This window comes from Lathyrus oleraceus, chromosome 3 (genome assembly GCF_024323335.1).
Source record: "Lathyrus oleraceus cultivar Zhongwan6 chromosome 3, CAAS_Psat_ZW6_1.0, whole genome shotgun sequence".
Taxonomy (NCBI): domain Eukaryota; kingdom Viridiplantae; phylum Streptophyta; class Magnoliopsida; order Fabales; family Fabaceae; genus Lathyrus; species Lathyrus oleraceus.
In genome coordinates this window covers 175902260-175919767 of record NC_066581.1, presented here as the reverse complement: position 1 = coordinate 175919767, position 17508 = coordinate 175902260, and the positions used below count along the sequence as shown (strand labels likewise).

General features: G+C 40.6%; 1 non-coding gene across 1 annotated transcript; it reads left to right on the top strand.

Annotated features, from left to right (window-relative positions):
- The first annotated feature begins 14166 nt into the window (after positions 1-14166).
- On the top strand, positions 14167-14273 carry LOC127133378 (small nucleolar RNA R71). The gene has a single exon (XR_007807357.1). It is a non-coding gene; the product is annotated as a small nucleolar RNA R71 (small nucleolar RNA).
- Positions 14274-17508: the final 3235 nt, after the last annotated feature.

The following is a 17508-nucleotide window of genomic DNA, read 5'->3' as shown; positions in this document are numbered from 1 at the left end:
TCAATCCTCTGGTCAAGCAGAAATCGATATCCATAGTAGTGTACCCACAGAAGGTCCTGAGATGTAGCAATTTGCGGGATAGACCTAAGGCGATGGCAATTTGTGTGATGATCCCTCCTACATGAATAACTCCTTCGGATGATCTGGCAACATTGTTAAGGCCACACAGCAGAAAGTTCCCACGTGCCACAGGGTGTGACTGGGATGCATAAAATAATAGAAATATCTCCTCCTCATTCAGCAAAGTCTCAGCATCTGGTCTTCCAAGGAAAGAGTGTGCCAGTATCATCTGGAAGTACCTCATAGCAGGGTTGTGGATAGCCTGGGACAACTGAGTAGAAGGATCCTGACTCCCTCCACCAAAGATATCGCTCTAAAATTTCTCCACTTCCTTACCCAGAAAGTATCCCATCGGCGTCTCAGGGATAGCGTCGGGGGTGGTCTGAAAACCTAATAAGTCACCGAACTCCTTCTGGATGAAAGAGTACTCAATCCCAAATAGCCTGAAAACAACATATCCATCGGGTCCGGAGTAAGGATCATAATCAAACGAGTTGAGGAACTCCAATGTCAAGTTCCTGTAGGTGTTGCTCAAGTCATCAACGAATTCATCCCATTGGAGTTGGTGGCACAGAAATCTGATACTCGGCTTAATGCCTAGGGCTTCCATGCAGTTCTGGTCTGGATAGCGTGTAGGGGCCATAGGGCGCTGGTAGAGGGCTATGTAACGCTCTCTCTGAGCATCATCTCTGAAAGCTACATGCATATCATCAAAGTTCTGCATCCTGCAAAGGTTAGGGAAAAGGATCCTGAAAACACAAACATTGCAAATGATATTTAGTCCTGACGAAAATATGAAAAAATAAAAATAAAATAAAGTAAATAAATGCAAAAAATTAAAACAAGATAAGAAAACCGTGGGTTGCCTCCCAAGCAGCGCTAGTTTAACGTCATTAGCTTGACGATCGGAATTTATACACTTGTCGTAGGAATAGATGGATCTATCAGAGTGTGGGTGGAGTAGTCTGTTGGAATGTCTCCTCCTTCGTAGAGCTTCAGTCTTTGTCCATTTACAATGAGTGGACTACAGGTTTCGTTCTTGATTTCTACAGCTCCGGATCTCAGAATCTTAGATACTTTGAAAGGGCCAGTCCATCTTGAGCGCAGCTTCCCAGGGAAAAGTCATAACCTAGAGTTGAACAAGAGAACAGGGTCACCTATATTGAAATCTTTCTTCATAATTCTTTTGTCATGCCAAGCTTTTTTTCTCTCTTTGTATATTTTGGCATTCTCGTAGGCAGATTGCCTGAGTTCTTCCAGTTTGTGGATGTCAAGGATACGTTTTTCACCAGCGGTCAGGTAATCCAAATTCAAAGTTTTAATGGCCCAATAGGCCTTATGCTCTAATTCTAAAGGTAAATGACAGGATTTCCCATAGACTAGTCGGTAGGGAGTTATTCCTATAAGGGTTTTGAAAGCGGTTTTGTAGGCCCATAATGCTTCTTGAAGCTTCTGAGACCAGTCTCTTCTAGAGATAGAAACAGTTTTTTCTAGAATTTGTTTTATCTCCCTATTTGATACTTCTACTTGGCCACTAGTTTGTGGGTGGTATGGTGTCGCTACTATATGCCTAACTCCATATTTACTTAAAAGTTTATCAAATATTCTCGATATGAAGTGCGATCCTCCATCGCTTATGACTAAACGGGGTGTTCCAAATCGGGGGAATATATAGTTCTTAAATAACTTGATCACCACCCTAGTGTCGTTTGTGGGTGCAACTATAGCTTCAATCCACTTAGACACGTAGTCCACATCTACTAAGATATATTTGTTTCCTAAGGATGGTGGGAAAGGTCCCATGAAATCTATACCCCAAACGTCGAAGAGTTCTACTTCCTGAATGTTTCTTAGAGGCATTTTATCATGCCTTGAAATATTTCCCGTGCGTTGGCATCTATCACATTTGACAATGCAAGCATGGACATCGCGCCACATGGTAGGCCAGAATAGGCCAGCTTGAAGAATCTTGGCGTATGTCTTAGAGGTGCTCACATGTCCACCATAAGGTGCAGAGTGACAATGCTCAATTATACTTTTTACCTCCTCTTCTGGAACGCAACGGCGAAACATGTCGTCTTTACCCCTTTTGAAAAGGAGCGGTTCGTCCCAATAAAAGTTTCTTTCATCGTTGAAGAACTTCTTCTTCCGGTGGTAGTCCAGATCATGGGGTACAATGTCAGCAGCTAGGTAATTAACAAAGTCTACATACCATGGCACGTTACTTACTACTAAGGATTTTTGGAAGTGCTCATGAGGGCCTAGGCTATCATCTTCAATGGCTTCTAGTCTAGGTATCAGTCTATCATAGGCAAAATCATCATTTATGGGTACTAAGTCTGGTTTCAGGTGTTCTAGCCTAGAGAGGTGATCAGCTACTACATTTTCAGTACCTTTCTTATCTCTGATATCTAAATCAAACTCTTGTAGTAATAGAATCCATCGAAGTAACCTGGGCTTGGCATCTCTTTTACTTAGTAGGTAACAAGTGGCAGCATGATCGGTGTAAACTATAATTTTGGCTCCTACTAGATAAGATCTAAATTTGTCTATAGCGAAGACTACAGCGAGTAATTCCTTTTCAGTTGTTGCGTAGTTAAGTTGGGCAGCGTCTAGGTTTCTACTGGCATAATAAATCGCATGTAATTTTTTATCTTTCCTTTGTCCTATAACGGCTCCAACGGCATAATCACCAGCGTCACACATTATCTCAAAAGGTTCTGACCAATTAGGGGATTGCATAATAGGTGTTGAAATCAACGCTTATTTTAAAAGATTAAATGCTTCATTACATTTTCCATCGAAAATGAATTCAGCATCTTTCATTAAAAGGCCAGTTAAAGGTTTAGTTATTTTGGAGAAGTCCTTGATAAAACGCCGGTAGAATCCAGCATGTCCAAGGAAGCTTCGGACTTCTCTAATAGTTTTGGGTGGTTTTAGATTCTCTATTACTTCTATCTTAGCTCTATCTACCTCAATACCTTTTTTGGAAACTATATGTCCTAAAACAATCCCTTCGGTGACCATGAAATGACACTTTTCCCAGTTTAGCACGAGGTTCACCTCCACGCATCTCTCCAAGATTTTCTCAAGGTTAAAGAGACAATTTTTGAAATCAAATCCGCAAACCGAGAAATCATCCATAAATACTTCCATGATACCATCTAGGTAATCTGCAAAGATTGACATCATGCAGCGCTGGAAAGTAGTTGGGGCATTACAGAGGTCGAATGGCATTCGTCTGTAGGCAAAAGTTCCATAAGGGCATGTAAAGGTAGTTTTTTCTTGATCTTCAGGGTGGATAGGTATTTGGAAGAATCCAGAGTATCCATCTAGATAGCAGAAGTAAGAGTGTCTGGCTAGACTGAAATTCTAGTTATCAGACTTTAGATGTCACACGGGTTGTTATGACATCCAATTCTGCACAGACAAGAATTATGCAGAACTTAACAGTAAGTGCAGTAAATAACACAAGCAATTGTTTACCCAGTTCAGTCCAACATGACCTACATCTGGGGGCTACCAAGCCAGGGAGGAAATCCACTATCAGTAGTATTAATTCAAAGCTAAACTCACCCGTTTACAACTCGTCACTTAATCCCTACCCAATGCAATTTCAATCTTACTCTAAGATCAGAGTTCCTACTCACTCCCCCTCAATCACCTCAGTGATTACTACCTTTAATCAATATTAAAGACAACTTTGAAGTCACACTTCAAACAACTCTTGATTGTGCTTAACAGCTTTAATCAAGATACACAGCACTCACGCTTAAAAGCTTTGAGCGACACAACACTTACAATTCAATGAACACCCTATACCAAAACAATCATCAACGTGATAATGGCTTGGCTTACAAGATATGTCTAATACAAGACTCACAAAAATACAGCAATGAAGTATGATGGACACACTTAATCTTCACGCCTCAAAATCCCCAAAACTGAATGAAGGAACGACTTCCTTTTATATTGTAGTACCTGGGCCTTTGCACTTGTATTCTCCTGAATTTAAGGTCACGCTAGTTCCCATAAATTCAATATCTAGGTTACTAACAAATAGGCTATATGTTAGGTTCATTAAATGTAGCTTGGTTGTTGATTTCCTGGTTTTTCTCTAAGCTGTTGAATCCCTGAAGAATAGCCTGAGAAAAAGCTGAAACAGAAAACTGAACAACCTATAATATAGCATATGCTGTCAGGAATGAATGTCATGACATTCAGCTAGACATCAAGGATCATATGCTGAGTCTGTTTTTCCAGAAAACAGACTGTACAATTTTGTTGACCTGTACACGACCAAAATGACCATACTACAGTAACAGCGTACATTAACAAATGTCAAAGTATCCAATTTGACATTTACACATTTGGCCTTAAGTTAGTTCTGTTATCCTCTTGAAGAACAAACTAAGAAACATACTGAAGTGTAGCAGAACACCACTCTGTCTATTATTCAGTATATACTGTCCATGATGAATGTCATAACATCCAGTTTGACATTCATACAGTAGGCCTTATGCCAGGTCTGGTTCTTCCTTGATAACCAGACTGCAAATGAATACTGAGCTCTAACAGAACACCAACTGTTCTATTCCTCAGAATCTGCTGACAGGGATGAATGTCACAGTATCCAGTTTGACATTCAATAAATCCTGTATTAGCTAATCCTGCAGTAACTACTCAAGTGTGTCATGACATCAGTCAAGACATCAGAGTACAGTTAGATATTCTAACCTACAATGCAGTCACACATACACACCATGTCATGACATCAGTCAAGACATTAGAATCCAGCTAGTGTTTTACCATATAATGCAGCCAATTAAACACCTACAAACTCCCCCTTTGGCAAATTTTTGGCTAAAACACTTTGATCCCCATAACAGAGTTCATAGTAGTGGAATCACACATCTAGCAGGAAATAAGCCTAGCTAATACACTCAGAGTGGCAGCACACTCACATACATGGAAGTTAAATAAAAACTTCACAAAGCAGCACACATACAGAGGAGCGGAAGTTAAATACAAAACTTCAACACACATTAGCTGCAGGGGAGGAATCTTTGAATCTGTCACGAATGTCTGTTTTCACAGACCAATCTGTTGTCTGGGGTATCATCACCTGTTACTCCCCATTTTTGTCACAAATGTTGCCAAAGCCAACAACATAACCAGAAAAAAATGACAGACTTACAGACTTGGTTTTACTTCACAGTTTCAACCAAGTTAGTACCCACTTGATCTTGCTTCACAGCTTTGATCAAGTAATCACCCACTTTTGCTTGACTGTAGGTACAACCATATCAGATGCCATGACTTTGTTTCTGACATCCAGAACCACTCCTGCATGAACAGCGTCCTTGAATTCCTGCAGGTGCATAGGCCTTCTCACGTTAGGGTGTCTCCTTACCCTCTTGTTGTCACACTTGTTGCAAGTGGTAAAGCTATGATCTGTTGACCAATCAGAACATAGTCCCAATAAATACATTCCAAACATCAGTGATTGCTATAAGGTCTCAGAGAGACATATTCCCAGTTTGCCCCTTAAGTTTTCAAACTGAGTAGCATCCAGAGCCTTTGTAAATATGTCAGCCAGTTGAAGTTCAGTGGCTACATGTTCCAAAGTAATCACCTTGTCTTCCACCAGATCTCTGATGAAGTGGTGTCTAATGTCAATATGTTTGGTCCTGCTGTGTTGGATGGGATTCTTGGAGATATTGATGGCACTGAGATTATCACAGAACAATTTCATGACATTTTGAGTGACATTGTACTCAGTGAGCATCTGTTTCATCCAAACCAGTTGGGAACAGCTGCTTCCAGCAGCTATGTATTCAGCCTCTGCAGTGGACAGAGATACACAATTCTGCTTCTTGCTGAACCACGATATGAGATTGTCTCCCAAGAAGAAACAGCCTCCTGATGTGCTTTTTCTGTCATCAACACTCCCAGCCCAGTCAGCATCACAGTACCCAGATAGGACAGGCTCAGACCCATGTGAGTACAGCATTCCATAGTCACAAGTCCCATTGATGTACTTGAGAATCCTTTTGACTTGATTCAAGTGGCTCATCTTAGGCTCTGCTTGGTATCTCGCACACACTCCAACTGCATAAGAGATGTCAGGTCTACTTGCAGTTAGATATAGTAGACTGCCTATCATGCTTCTATACAAGCATTGATCAACACTAGGCCCTCCATCATCTTTGGTTAACTTCAGATGAGTAGGCGCAGGAGTCCTTTTGTGCCTAGCATTATCCATACCAAACTTCTTAACGATGTTTTTGGCATACTTGCTTTGGGAGAGGAACATAGAGTCCTCCATTTGGTTGACTTGCATTCCAAGAAAGTAGGTTAGTTCCCCAACCAGACTCATTTCAAACTTAGATTGCATCTGTTGAACAAAATGTGATACCATTTGTTCTTAGATACCACCAAAGACTATATCATCCACATAGATTTGAGCAGTCATGATTTTGCCGTCTTCATCCTTCACAACACAAGGTTTTATCTATTCCACCTTTTTTGTATCCATTTGAGGTCAGAAATTCGGTTAACCTTTCATACCATGCTCTAGGTGCTTGTTTCAACCCTTACAAGGCTTTCCTCAACTTGTATACATGCTTAGGTTGGTTAGGATCACAGAACCCTTTAGGTTGTTCCACATAGACTTCTTCATTCAAGTAGCCATTCAAGAATGCACTCTTCACATCCATTTGGAATAGTTTAAACTTCAGAATGCATGCTACCCCTAACAACAATCTGATGGACTCAAGCCTAGCCACAAGAGCAAATGTCTCATCAAAATCAACCCCTTCAACTTGAGTGTATCCTTGAGCTACTAGTCTTGCTTTATTCCTAGTAATTACTCCTTTCTCATCAGATTTGTTTTTGTAGATCCACTTGGTACCAATGATGTTGGTCCCTTCAGGTCTTGGAACTAGCTCCCATACTTCATTCCTTTTGAACTGCTCAAGTTCCTCTTGCATGGCATTGATCCAATACTCGTCAGTCAGGGCTTCTTTCACATTCTTTGGTTCAACTTTGGATACAAAGCAGGAATTTGAGCTTATTCCCCGTGACCTGGTAGTCACACCACTATTAGGATCTCCTATGATAAGATCCTTAGGGTGGTCTTTCTGAATTCTGATAGATGGCATTTTGGTGGTTGCATCTACTTCACATTCAGGAGGAGGTTCCTGTACTTCTTCAGACTTGACTGGAATGTCAGTTGAACTGTCAAGGAATGTTTCAACATCCTCTATGACATCGATCCCTTCCTCTTTATCATCCACAATAACATTTATGGATTCCATCAGGACATTGGTCCTGTAGTTGAACACTCTGTAGGCTCTGCTGTTAGTAGAGTATCCTAGAAATATACCCTCATCACTTTTGGGATCCAGCTTCCTTCTCTGTTCACGATCTGTGAGAATGTAGCATTTACTTCCAAAGATATGAAAGTACTTCACTGTGGGTTTTCTGCCTTTCCATATTTCATATAGAGTGGAGGAGGTTCCTTTTCTCAAGGTGACTCTGTTGTGGACATAGCACGCGGTATTCATTGCTTCAGCCCAAAAGTGCATGGGGAGCTTCTTTGCATGAATCATTGCTCTGGCATTTTCTTGAATAGTTCTATTTTTTCTTTCAACTATCCCATTCTGCTGGGGAGTTATAGGGGAGGAGAACTCATGACTTATTCCTTCAGACGAGCAAAACTCATCAAACTTGGAATTCTTGAACTCCGTACCATGATCACTCCTAATCCGGACCACACAACTGTCCTTTTCCCTTTGAAGTCTGATGCACAGGTCTTTGAAGACGTCAAATGTATCTGACTTCTCTCTGATGAAGCTTATCCACGTGTATCTGGAATGGTCATCAACCACCACGTAGGCATATCTCTTCCCACCAAGACTTTCAACATGCATAGGTCCCATTAAGTCCATATGCAACATTTCCAGAACTCTGGAAGTTGTAGGATGTCCCAGCTTCGGATGTGACATCTTGGTTTGCTTGCCCACCTGGCATTCTCCACAGACTATTCCTTCATCAATGAGCAGCTTTGGGATTCCTCTGACTGCTTCCTTGGATATAATCTTCTTCATTCCCCGTAAGTGGAGATGTCCAAGTCGTCTATGCCACAACTTCACCTCCTGTTCTTCCTTGGCTGAGGAGCATATTGTGGAAAAGTTAGAGACTTTAGGTTCCCACAGATAACACTTATCTTTGGACCTGGTTCCTCTCATAACTTCCTGATTGTCACCATTTGTCACAATGCACAGCTCCTTAGTAAATTGAACATAGAATCCTTGATCACACAGCTGGCTTATGCTGATGAGATTTGCAGTTAGTCCTCTTACTAACAGTACATTATTCAATTTTGGAACTCCAGAGCAGTCCAGCTTGCCCACACCTTTTATTTTTCCTTTGGCACCATCACCAAAGGTCACATAGCTGGTAGTGTGAGGTTGAATATCCACCAGTAGATTTTCCATACCAGTCATATGTCTTGAGCATCCACTGTCAAAGTACCAGTCTTCTCTGGTAGAAGCCCTTAGAGCTGTGTGTGCTAACCTAGCATACCACTGTTGCCTCTGGCTGGGGACATAGCGCTTGTATGTCTTATGCTTAGGCCTGACATGCGAGGCTTGGTTAGGAAAACCATGAATCCAGTAGCAGAAGGCTTTGATATGTCCAAGCCTACCACAGTGGTGACACCTCCACTCCTGGTATTTCCTCTTCTGATGATTATTCATCCTAGTTCCCCGATGTTGAGACATTAGCTTTGACTTCCGCTTGAACTTCTGAACTTTAGCCTTTGGGCGTTTGTGTTCAGCTGAGGATCTTTTCCCAAATCCTAGGCCAGATTTGGTTCCAGACTTCTGTCCCACCTTTAGAATTTTTTCCAAGGTGTCAGTTCCCTTGTTCATCATTCTGATGGATTTAGTCATCTGATTCAGCTTGGAGGTCAGCAAGGCTATCTCACCATTTAGACCCTTTATGGTTGTCAGATGCTTCTGTCTCTCATCTTCCAGTTCCTTGATGAGTTTCTTCTGCTTTTCTCCTTGTGCACGGACTACTGCACTGGTGGTACACAGCTTCTTATAGGCTGCAGCAAGTTCATCAAAGGTCAGTTCATCTGCACTTGAGTCATCATCAGAGGCACAAACACTGGTTAGTGCAGTGACATGCTTGGCAGATTCTCCTTCAGATTCACTTTCAGAATCTCCTTCAGACCATGTGATAGTTAGCCCCTTCTTTTGCATCTTGAGATAAGTAGGACATTCAGCTCTGACGTGTCCATACCCTTCACAACCATGACACTGGATTCCCTTGCCTTGGTTGAACTTTTCTTCAGAAGTTGATCTTTTCCTGATGTCAGACGGGATGTTCTTGACATTAGGTCTCCCTCTTTGATCAATCTTCTTCACGAACTTGTTGAACTGTCTCCCAAGCATGGCTAAAGCTTCTGATATACTTTCATCACCTTCAGTATATCCTGCTTCTGACTCCTCTTCAGCATTGGATACAAAAGCTATGCTTTTGTTCTTCCTTTCAGCATTCTCACACAAGCCCATTTCAAAGGTTTAGAGAGAGCCAATGAGCTCATCCACCTTCATATTGCAGATGTCCTGCGCCTCCTCTATGGCTGTGACCTTCATAGCAAATCTCTTAGGCAAGGACCTGAGAATCTTTCTTACAAGTTTCTCTTCAGCCATTTTCTCACCTAGTCCACCAGAGGTGTTTGCAATTTCAAGAATATTCATGTGAAAGTCATGAATAGTCTCATCTTCTTTCATCCTCAGATTTTCAAACTTGGTGGTCAGCATCTGAAGTTTGGACATATTCACCTTGGAAGTACCTTCATGAGTTACCTTGAGGGTATCCCAAACTTCCTTAGCTAGTTCACAGTGGTGCACCAGCCTGAAGATGTTCTTACTGATTCCATTGAACAAAGCATTCAAGGCCTTGGGATTTCCAAGAGCTAATGCCTCTTGCTCCTTGTCCCACTCTTCTTCAGGAATCCGCACACTGACTCCATCTTCACCTGTCTTCGTTGGATGTTCCCATCCTTTGTTGACAGCTCTCCAGACTTTGCTATCCAGAGACCTTAAGAAGGCTATCATACGAGGCTTCCAGTCATCATAATTAGAGCCATCCAACATGGGTGGTCTATTTGAGTGTCCTATATCCTTGTCCATGGTACTAGAAAGTAACTTCCCTAGATCTCACCCAGAAAATGACAGGCAGGGTGCCTGCTCTGATACCAACTGAAATTCTAGTTATCAGACTTTAGATGTCACACGGGTTGTTATGACATCCAATTCTGCACAGACAAGAATTATGCAGAACTTAACAGTAAGTGCAATAAATAACACAAGCAATTGTTTACTCAGTTCAGTCCAACATGACCTACATCTGGGGGCTACCAAGCCAGGGAGGAAATCCACTATCACTAGTATTAATTCAAAGCTAAACTCACCCGTTTACAACTCGTCACTTAATCCCTACCCAATGCAATTTCAATCTTACTCTAAGATCAGAGTTCCTACTCACTCCCCCTCAATCACCTCAGTGATTACTACCTTTAATCAATATTAAAGACAACTTTGAAGTCACACTTCAAACAACTCTTGATTGTGCTTAACAACTTTAATCAAGATACACAGCACTCACGCTTAAAAGCTTTGAGCGACACAACACTTACAACTCAATGAACACCCTATACCACAACAATCATCAACGTGATAATGGCTTGGTTTACAAGATATGTCTAATACAAGACTCACAAAAATACAACAGTGAAGTATGATGGACACACTTAATCTTCACGCCTCAAAATCCCCAAAACTGAATGAAGGAACGACTTCCTTTTATATTGCAGTACCTGGGCCTTTGCACTTGTATTCTCCTGAATTTAAGGTCACGCTAGTTCCCATAAATTCAATATCTAGGTTACTAACAAATAGGCTATTTGTTAGGTTCATTAAATGTAGCTTGGTTGTTGATTTCCTGGTTTTTCTCTAAGCTGTTGAATCCCTGAAGAATAGCCTGAGAAAAAGCTGAAACAGAAAACTGAACAACCTACAATATAGCATATGCTGTCAGGAATGAATGTCACGACATTCAGCTAGACATCAAGGATCATATGCTGAGTCTGTTTTTCCAGAAAACAGACTGTACAATTTTGTTGACCTGTACACGACCAAAATGACCATACTACAGTAACAGCGTACATTAATAAATGTCAAAGTATCCAATTTGACATTTACACATTTGGCCTTAAGTTAGTTCTGTTATCCTCTTGAAGAACAAACTAAGAAACATACTGAAGTGTAGCAGAACACCACTCTGTCTATTATTCAGTATATACTGTCCATGATGAATGTCATAACATCCAGTTTGACATTCATACAGTAGGCCTTATGCCAGGTCTGGTTCTTCCTTGATAACCAGACTGCAAATGAATACTGAGCTCTAACAGAACACCAACTGTTCTATTCCTCAGTATCTGCTGACAGGGATGAATGTCACAGTATCCAGTTTGACATTCAATAAATCCTGTATTAGCTAATCCTGCAGTAACTACTCAAGTGTGTCATGACATCAGTCAAGACATCAGAGTACAGTTAGATATTCTAACCTATAATGTAGTCACACATACACACCATGTCATGACATCAGTCAAGACATTAGAATCCAGCTAGTGTTTTACCATATAATGCAGCCAATTAAACACCTACATAGACGCTCCAACATCTGGTCTATAAATGGTAAATGGAAATGATCCTTCCTGGTTTCTTTATTTAACTTTCTGTAGTCTATGCACATCCGTCGTCCTCCTTCCATCCGTTTTGATACATGTTCGCCTTTATCAATTTGCACGACTGTGATGCCTCCCTTTTTAGGTACTACATGCACAGGGCTCACCCACTTACTATCCGAGATCTGATAGATTATACCTGCCTCAAGTAACTTAAGAACTTCTTTTTTAACAACATCACTCATTATAGGGTTTATTCTTCTCTGATGTTCTCTAGAGGGCTTTGAATCTTCTTCGAGCGAAATCCGATGCATGCATACGGATGGGCTTATACCTTTCAGATCAGAGATATTATATCCTAAGGCAGAGGGATATCTTCATAAAACATCTAAGAGTTGGTTTGTTTCCTCTTGGCTCAAGGTAGCACTGACTATAACTGGACGGTTCATCTCTTCGTCGAGGAACTCATATCTCAGGTTCTTAGGCAGTTCCTTAAGTTCTAAGGTTGGCTTCTTAGGGCATGGCATAGGATATGGGGTAAGGGATAAACATTCGTAAAGTTTATCATCGATGTAAGATTTCCTAAAGTCATCATCTTCCAGTATGAGAGTTGATGGCAACTTAATTGTTTTTATGATTTCTTCTTGTTCTAATTCCCTAACGCGCTCATCAATGATATCTATGGCATAACATGCGTCTCCCATCACAGGTGCCATAAGAAATTTGGAAAGTATAAATTCTATTTTCTCGTCACCTACCTCAAAGGTCAACTTTCCTCTCTTGACATCTATTATGGCTCATGCAGTTGATAAGAACGGTCTACCTAAAAGGATTGGTATATCATTGTCCTCTTTAATGTCGATGACAACAAAATCAGTAGGGATAAATAACTGACCTATCCTAACAGGGACATCTTCTAATATGCCTATCAGATACTTAACAGATCTATCGGCTAACTGAAGTGACATCTTAGTAGGATGTAATTATCCTAAGTTTAACCTCTCACAAACTGCTAGAGGCATTAAGCTCACACTAGCTCCTAAGTCTAGAAAAGCTTTTTCGATGACATAACTTCCCAAAAGACAAGGAATGGAGAAATTTCCAGGATCTTTATCCTTTTTGGCTAACTTATTCTCGGAAATAGAATTGCATTCTAAGGGGTTCAGATCGTCGAGTCTACGTTTGTTGGTAAGAATGTCTTTGAGAAACTTTGCATAAGAAGGTATTTGGGTGATGGCTTATGTGAAAGGGATTTCTACGTGAATTTTTTCTATAACCTTAATAAATTTTTGATACTGGGTATTGATCTGGGTTTGTTTGAGTCTTTGCGGATATGGTATCGGTGGTTTATAGGCGGGGGTGGTACATAAGTTTTGTCTTTAGGTTCTTCTCCTTTTTCTTGACCTTCCTGTTTTTCAGATTCCTCTGGTTCTTTTACTTCGTCTGTGGGTTCGGTATATTCCTTAGAAGTTTTGGGTTTGCTCAATCTTGGGTTTGGTGGCTCATCATAAGTGTTCCCACTTCGTAGGGTAATGGCATTGGCTTGTCCTCTCGGATTCTGTTGAGGTTGTCCAGGGAACTGTCCTCCAGGTGTGGTCTGGGGGGCTTGGTTTAAAGCTGCCTGAGAGATCTGGGTTTCAAGCATCTTAGTATGAGTAACTATTTGGTCAACCTTGGTTCCTAACTGGGTAATCAGTTCATTAACATGAATGTTCTGGTTCATGAACTCTTTGTTTTGTTGGGTTTGAGCAGTGATAAAATTTTCCATAATTTTCTCAAGGCTCGGCTTTGGTGGCACAGGTTGCATAGGTTGATTTGGTCTCGGGGCTTGGTAACCTATTCTCGGAGGTGCAGTATTTTGGATAGGGTTATTGTTCTTATATGAGAAGTTCGGGTGATTCCTCCATCCAGGGTTGTAGGTGTTTTAATATGGGTTCCCTTGGGCATAGTTCACTTGCTCAGAGTTGGTTTCGTTTAATAGACTGCACTCAGCAGATTGGTGTCCTTTGGTTCCATATGTCTCACAATCCGACGAAACTGCAGCTGCAGTATTCGGGTTTATGCACATATGCTCCACCTTGAGGGCTAATGCATCCATTTTAGCTTGCATCATGTCTATAGAGCTTAATTCATGAACTCCTCCTTGGGCTTCCTTCTTCTCAACTGTCGCTTGTTCTACTCCCCATGATTGATGGTTTTGAGCTATATCTTCGATGAGGGCACTAGCTTCAGGATAAGGTTTGTTCATCAGTGCACCGCCTGCAGCAGCGTCGATGGTCATCTTAGTGTTATAGTGAAGTCCATTATAGAAGGTCTGAATGATTAACCAATTTTCTAAACCATGATGTGGGCATGCTCTTAACAACTCTTTATACCTCTCCCAAGCTTCGAACATCGATTCTCCTTGGTTCTGGGTAAATCTGGTTATGTGGTTTCGAAGAACGACGGTCTTACTAGGGGGAAAGTATCTAGCAAGGAATACTTTTCTAAGGTTATCCCAAGTTGTTATGGAATTGGGTGGAAGGGAATCTAACCAAGATATGGCTTTATCTCTGAGGGAGGAAGGGAATAATCTTAAATGGATTGCCTCAGGAGAAGCTCCATTGGTTTTAAAAGTGTCTGCTAATTTGAGAAAGATTTTTAAATGTTGGTTTGGGTTCTCAGTAGCGAGACCTGTGAATTGTCTATGTTGCACTAGTTGCAACAGGGAGGGTTTAAGTTCGAAATTATTAGCTGGGATGGTTGGGTTTACTATACTAGAACTAGGTTCTTTGTTGGATGGTTGGGCGAAATCCTTAAGAGGTCTATGCTTTTGATCTTCGGCCATAGCTCTCCTAATTCTAGGGAAAAATAAATGTGCACGAGCGTAATGTTCAGGTTCCGCCAGAGGGTTTACTAAGCTTTCGGTGCTGCGAGTTCTTCGCATTGACCGGAAGGTAATAACCTAAGTCTAAAAAATATAACAACAGGGTACGAAATTTGACGAAATTGGTCCCCGGAAACGGCGCCAAAAACTTGATGCGTGCTTTCGCAAGTATACAAACGCGTCAGAGTAATATAAAAGATTGTCAAATCCATAGAGACCAAGTGTCAATCTATCGTTATCTATTGTTACGGTGTTTATCTAAGGTAATCGAAATGGGGGGTTTTAGAGTGTACAATGAAAAATAAAGTATTAAATAAAATTCAATTAATAAAGACAGGTTCGAATGTAATTCACATAATCAATTAATAATCCAAGTACTTACTAATAGAATTATTTATGGGCAGTGTTTCCTACTTTGAAAAGAACTAATTTAACGGGAACTGTCGCTTTCGTGTATTCAGAACCGATTTGTACTCCCTAATCAAACCCACTTATTGTCACTTATAAAAAGGCGCGCATTGCGTTAGAGTAGTAAACCTATTTTTAAGAAATATAGTATCTTGTCTAAGTTGAAAAGTATTTTGACCTGGATTTCTTAAACAAAAAGAGGTTCTCACGAACCAGACTCTAAACTTATAAACGCGTTCGAATGAACTAAACAAAGCGCTTTCGCTGTATTTGAAATAGTTAAAAACAACTAAGTTTAAAAAGACGTTGGACAGCTTTCTATCTTACCCAACGGAAATTAAGTGCGGGAAAACTTAAGTTGAAAGACAAAATAGCCCTTACGTGTTTCTACGAACAATTGTACGGATTATCGGTTCAATTACGGTCCTTACATTCTAACGTTTATAGGTTTAGCTAGACATGGTAAAGTAAAAGTGCATTTTAATTTAAATAAAAGTAGTGCAAGTGCGGAAAGTAAATGAAAGTAGTGCGAGAAATAAACGAAAGTAGTGCGAGTGCGAGAAATAAACGGAAGTAGTGCGAGTGCGGGAAATAAATAAAGTAGTGCGAGTGCGGAAAATAAATGAAAGTAGTGCGAGTGCGAGAAATAAATAAAGTAAAGACAGTGCGGGAAAGTAAAGTAGACAAAGGTAAAACAATAAAACCTGCTCCAATCGGAGGGTTGAATAAAGTGCGAAACGGAAACGAAAATGGCGGCAGGATTAACTTCCTTCCAATGTGCTCCAAACTCGATTACAGACTCGATTACACAGTTGTGGCAACACTCTGATGTGAAGAGATTACCACCTTTAAAATACTGAATATATGCCTAGTTGTAACTAAGTTTTTTTCTAAGTTTGGATGATGAAACAAATGAAATCAAGTCTCTATTTATAAGCAAGGAAAATAATAGAAATGACAAGGATGCCCCTCAGTTTGAATTTGGGAGGGAAACATATTGTGCTTGTGGCGCCCGCCACCATATCATGGCGCCCGCCATAAGAGTAAAGTGTGGTGCCCAAATGGAGATAGTGGGAGACGTGGAAGTTGAGGGGAAGTTGGGCTATGACATGTCATGGCTGGACGCATGGCGCCAGCCACATAGAGAGCCACAAGTGTAAAATGCTGATTTTTAGGTTTTTTAGCTCGTTTTCACTCCTTTTCTCGATCGGGGCTCCGATTAGACTAAAAACAAAGAGAAACATAGTAATAACATGACAAAATAATAATAAAACAACTAAAATGCATGCGAAATCGGAGTCGAAAATACGGTGAATTTCAGTGTCATCACACCCAACAAAGTAGGCACAGGATTACCGATCAAGAAAAGTCTAATGGCGTTAACATCAACAAAACCGTCAATATTAGGGAACAAAGCTAATCCATAGATGAGCAACACAAAAATAGCTTCAAAAGCATCCACACTACCAGCTTGAGCAAAAGTGGTAGCTTCCTTGATGAGGAAAACAGATGGCAACCCAAATAACCCTCCTTTATTCACCCAATGAGCCTCTATCTCAGACTTCTTCAAGTGAAGAGCTTCAGCAATAATACTAGATCGGGGAATCTCCTCGAATCCACTAAAAGGCACTCTACTAGAAACAGGTATCCCCAAAAGATGAGAATACTCCTCCAAGGTAGGCACAAGCTAAAAATCTGGGAAAGTGAAACAATGGTAGAGACGATCATAGAACTGCACCAATACACTCAAAAGTCCTTCAACTACATCAACAGACAAGATGGACAGAAGCTTCCCATGACGTTGTTTAAAGTCCAATGGATCTAATACAAAAGATGCTAGCTTCCTTAACTCTTTCAAATCTGGACATCTGAAACTGTACTTCTTAGTGTTCCTTCGTCCACAATCCATGGTCTGAAAATATTTGATAATGATACCTTAGTTCCTTGAAATTTTGTGTGATGAATATTATGATGCGCATGAATGCATGAAATGCAACAATCACAAATAAGGGATCACACACAAGGCAAACAAAGGTCAAGGAATGAATCAAGTCATTGTCAAGATCAATCATCCATTTTGGTGGATTATAGTTTACACCTTATCAACACCCAAGTTCCATTGATATTGACAAGACTTGATTGGATCAACCAAGAATCAAGGGTTTCTTGTAAGTCACGAGCATGGAGTCTGGGTAAGGACCATCCCAAAGGAGTGAACTAAGGATAAAACATGTAGATCATGTTCTAAAAAGTTCCCAGAGTCTTAATTTCATCTATCGGATATTACAGGTTAAGATGACTGACTCATCGACCCATAATATTCTCAAGAGAAACTCGTCTGAGTGTAGTATTGCATAACAACTGTTATCAAGTGTACACCTGAACAGTTTCCGCACTACGTCCT